We start from the raw sequence: 5,515 nt of genomic DNA, 5'->3' as shown, positions 1-5,515 counted from the left end.
TTCATCTTCTTTTCTCACCTTCAATCACACTCCAGCCCCTCCCAGTAGTTGTAGAATATGATACAGTCATTATAAACAGTATGATCTTCACATTTAAGATGTATTTTTCACTAAGATTTTATTCTAATGCCTCTTTATGATATAAAGGTGGACCTCAGTCATCAAAGACTAGAACAAAACTGGAGAGGCTTTGACTATGGCCTGGCCACCAAGTGATACATTTTTGGACCATAGCAACCCCTGAGTTATAGAGGAATTATCACTTGTATCGATGAAAGGAGTGCTGAGAATCAATCAACTAGCATTTATTAGCACTTACTATGTGCCAGGCAGTACAGGTACAAGTACAAAGAATGAAACAATCTCTGCTCTCAAATAGCTTATGTTCATAGCTATTTCAAAGTCAATTTCTTATAAGCAGGAGAAAAGTTTATTTTTATTCTTGTTATTTTTTAAACCTTTGCTGAGAACTAATGATGTGTTACCTGACAAGCAAAATATAAAGCAATTCAATTCTTATATACTCAGCTTGCTCTTTAAAGCATGAGGGCAGACACTATTAGAGGGAAAAGACGGACATACCTTTGTACTATGAGGGCCAATAGATGGCATGAAGCTTATAATGTCTCACAGCAATTTCACATGGAAATTGTTGTCAAAAACACAAATAACTGAGGAGAAGAGAACTTCTTAAGTAGTTAAGTCAATTATCTAAAGGGAATTGTGGGAAGATGGTAGAATAAGGCAGGAAACTACCTGGCTCTACCAAATCCCCCCAAAATAACTTAAAATAATGCCTCAAAGTAAATTTTAGAGAAGCAGAAATAATTAAAAGGGGGGGGGGTAAAGCAATTGTCCAGCCTAAGACAACTTAGGAGAAAGTCAGGAGAGATCTGACCTCTAGGGTGGTGGTCCACCTGATTGAAGTGCAGATACCCTGGAGCAGATACCTCAGAGTCAACAAACACCAAGCTTTGCTTCAGGAGCTTTTGCCCCAAGATGGTGTGGGGTTTGGGTGACTGATGAAGAAAGACTCTGAGGGCCCTCTGCTGGTGTTGGATGAGGGGTGGTGGGAGGCATGCTGATCAGTCTGTGGCTGCAGGTGAGGAGAAGTGAGCACATGCTGAAGAGTGTGGTAACAGAGGGGGCAGGGACCTTGCTAGTTGTGGTTGCTCACAGAGGAGCAGAATCCCTGGTTTTGGTTCCAGAGCAAGGGGTAAGCTGATTCTTGTAGCAAGCTAAGGGTCTGCAGAGAGCAAGGGTCTTTGCAGTGATAGCAGTGCTGGGTTGGGGCTATGGCTCAGAGGCAGAGAGGAGTACCTTAGATCACTCATAGACCAAGATGTGAACCAGAATAGTAGTGACCACATCTGGCCTTGGTTTATAGAACACTAGAAGAACCAAGAGGTCAAAGGCCTCCAGATAGAGCTCAAAAAATAACAGCATGAAAAACCTGGAGCCTGAGACATTATCCCCCACACCCTGGGAGCAGAGCCCAATTCTAAGATCAAGTTAGTAGACAAGAAATAGGCCATTAAAACAAATGAATAAAAAAACAGAGAAAGAACCCAATCATAGATAGCTGCTATGGTGAGAGAAGAGAAAGGGTTCAAATTCAGAAAACAAGACACCTTCTTGTAAAGCTTCAAAGAAAAATGTAAAATGGTCACAGGCACAAAAAGGGTTCTTGGAAGAGCTTTAAAAAGGACTTTAGAAGAAAGGTTGAGGGAAAGTTGGGAAAAGAAATAAGAGTAATGCAAGAAAAGCAAGAAAATTATGAAATGAAAGTCAACCAATTAGAAAAAGAGATCCAAAAACTTATGGAAGAATATAAATTCTCAAAAATTAGAATTGGGCAAGGGGAAGCTAATAAGTTCATAAGACATCAAGAAATAATAAAACAAAATCAAAAGTGAAAAAATAGAAGAGAATGTTAAACATCTCATTAGAAAAACAACTGACATAGAAAATTTATCAAGGAAAGATAACATAAGAATTGTTGGACTACCTGAAAGTTATGACCAAAAAAAGAGTCTAGATACTATACTTAAAGAAATTATTAAGGAAAATTACCCCAAAGTTCTAGAACAAGAGGGAAAATAGAAGTTGAAAAATTCACCAGTTAACACCTAAACAAGATCCCAAAATGAAAACTCATAAGAAAATTATAGCTAACTTTCACAGTTCCCAGGTCAAGCAACTAGGAAACAACAATTTAAATACTGTAGAGCTACAGTCAGGATAACACAAGGTTTAGCAGCTTCTACAATAAAAGACCAAAGGGCATAGAATATAATATTCCCAAGAACAAAGGAACTGAGTTTGCAACCAAGAGTAACCTACCCAACAAAGCTGAGTATAATCCTGCAAGGCAAAAAATGGATATTTAATGAACTAAAGACTTTTCAGGTTTCTTGAGGAAAAGACAAGAAAACCTGACTTAGAAGAACCAAGAGAAACATAAGAAGGTAAACATGAAAGACAAATTACAAAGGATTAAAAAGGTTAAACTGTTTACTTCTTATATGGGAAAATGATCTTTTTAACTCTTAAGAATGTTATCATTACTAGAGCAGTTCAAAAAATATGTATAGATAGAAGGGTTAGGGTTAAGTTGATTGTAAGCCTAAAAAATAAAACTGGGTAGTGAGAGGTAAAATAGAATGAACTATCTTATACAAAAGAGGCATGAATGGAAGAACTTATAGTGAAGGGGAGGATAAGTTGGAAGGTGGGTAGTGTGGGGACCTTAGTCTCATTAGAACTGGGTAAAAGAGGGAATAACATATGCATTTAGTAGCATGTAAAGGTCTTCTTAAATTACAGAGAAATAGGAGGGCAAGGGGATAGCTTATAGGAGGTACTTTTAGAAGAGTATGCAGATTAGGGAGGCAGTGTTTAGAAGTAAATTAGATTTCTGAAGAGGGATAGAATAAAAAGAGAGAGAAGGATAAACAATGAGGAACAATAGGATAGAGGGAAATAAAACTAGCAATTGTAACTTTGAATGTGAATGGGATGAACTCACCCATAAAACCTGAACAGATAGCAGAATGGATCAAAAACTAGAACTTGATAATAAGTTGTTTATAAGAAACACATCAAAAAATGAGAGACACACATAGAGTAAAAATAAAGGGTTGGAATAGAATTTATTATGCTTTAGCTGATGTAGAAAAAAAAAAGCAGGGGTAGCAATCATGATCTCAAAGTTAAAGCTAAAATAGAAGTAATTAAAAGAGAAAAGCAGGGAAACTACATTACATTAAAAGGTATCAGAGATAATGAAATAATATCAATACTAAACATATATGTACCAAATGCTATAGCATTCAATTTTTTTTGCACTTAATAGTATTTTTTCCAATTACATGTAAAGATAGTTTTCAGCATTCATTTTTGTAAGATTTTGAGTTCCAAATTTTTTTTCCCCCTCCATCCATCCCTTTCCTCTACCCTCTCTAAGACAGCAAACAATCTGATGTAGGTTATACATGTACAATCATATTAAACATATTTCCACATTAGTCATATTGTGAAAGAAAAGTCAGAATAAAAGGAAAAATGAGAAAGAAAAAACAAAAAAAGTGAAAATAGTATATTTCAATCTGCATTCAGACTCCATAGTTCTTTCTCTAAATGTGGATAGCATTTTCCATCAGAAGTCTTTTGCAATTGTCTTGTATCATTTTATTGCTGAAAGAGCTAAGTCTATCATAGTTGATCATCACACAATGTTCCTGTTACTATGTACAATGTTCTCCTGGTACTGTATAGTGTTCAAATTTTTAAAGGACAAGGTAAATGAATTACAGGTAAATGAAACAGATAGCAAAACTATAATAACGAGAGATTTCAACCTTCTGCTCTCAGAAATCTTACCAAAAATAAATAAGAAAAAAGTCAAGGAGAATATCATCTTAGATAAGCTAGATATGATAGACATCTGCAGATAACTGAGTGGAAATAGAAAAGAATATGCCTTTGTCTTAGTGGCACCTTTACAAAAATTGACCTTATATTGAGTCATTAAAAACTTTATAGTTAAATGCAGACAAGCAGGAATATTAAATGTATCCCTTTCAGATCATAATGCAATAAAAATTACATTTAATGGAGGACCACGGAAATACAGATTAAAAATTAATTGGAGACTAAGTAACCTAATCTTAAAGAATGAATGGGTTAAAGAATGAGTCAAAGAAATAAATAATTTTTTTAAAGAGAATGATAATGTGATAATTTTTCAAAACTTATGGGAAGCAGCAAAAACAATAATCAGAGGAAAAATTATATCTCTAAATTCTTACATCAATAAAATAGAAAAAGCAGATCAATGAATTGGGTACGCAATTTTAAAAAAATGAAAAAAAGAACAAATTAAAAATTCCCAATTAAACACCAAATTGGAAATCCTGAAAATTAAAGGTGAGATTAATAAAATTGAACATAAAAACTATTGAATTAATAAATAAAACTAGGAGTTGGTTTTATGGAAAAACTAATAAAATGGATAAATCATTAGTTAATATATTTTTTTAAAAATAAAGAAGAGAAAACCAAATCACTAGTATCAAAAATGAAAAGGGACTAATGAGGATGAAATTAAAGGAACTATTAGAAGTTATTTTGCCCAATTATATGCTAATAAATTTAACAATTTAAGTGATATGGAAGAATAGCGCATAAACATAAATTGCCCAGATTAACAGAAAAGTAAACAGAATATCTAAATAAACCTATTTTAGAAAAAGAAATTGAACAGGTCATAAATGAGTTTCCTAAGAAAAAAGTCTCAGGATCAGGTGGTTTTATAAATGAGTTCTACCAAACGTTTAAAGAATAACTAATTTCAATATTAAGTAAGTTATTTGAAATAATAGGCAAAGAAAGAGTCCTACCAAAGTCCTTTTATGAAATAAATATGGTGCCGACACTAAACTAGGAAGAGCAAAAACAGAGAAAGAAAACTATAGACTAATTTCACTAATGAATATTGATGCAAAAATCCTAAATAAAATGCTAGTTAGGAGATTACAACAACATATCACAAAGATTATATGTTATGACTAAGTGGGATTTATGCCAGGAATGTAGTGCTGGTTCAATATAAGGAAAACTATTAATATAGTTGATTACATCAATAACAAAAGTAACAAAAATTACATGATTATATTAATAGATGCAGAAAAAGCTTTTGACTACATACAACACTTATTCCTATTTAAAAAACACTTGGAAGTATAGGTATAAATGGATTTTTCCTTCAAATGATAAGCATTTACCTAAAACCATCAGCAAGCATTATCTGTAATGGGTTTAAACTAGAAGCCTTCCCAATAATATCAGTAATGAAACAAGGATGCCCATTACCACCAATATTATTCAATATTGTTCTAGAAATGTTAGTAATAGCAATAAGAGAAGAAAAGGAAACCAAAGGAATCAGAATGGGCAATGAAAAAAACTATCTCTTTTTGCAAATGATATTGTGAAAAATAGCTCATTAGGACTC

The sequence above is a fragment of the Vombatus ursinus genome, unplaced genomic scaffold (assembly GCF_900497805.2).
Source record: "Vombatus ursinus unplaced genomic scaffold, bare-nosed wombat genome assembly UNPS02009835.1, whole genome shotgun sequence".
NCBI classification, from domain to species: Eukaryota; Metazoa; Chordata; class Mammalia; order Diprotodontia; family Vombatidae; genus Vombatus; species Vombatus ursinus.
This window is presented reverse-complemented; position numbering follows the sequence as displayed.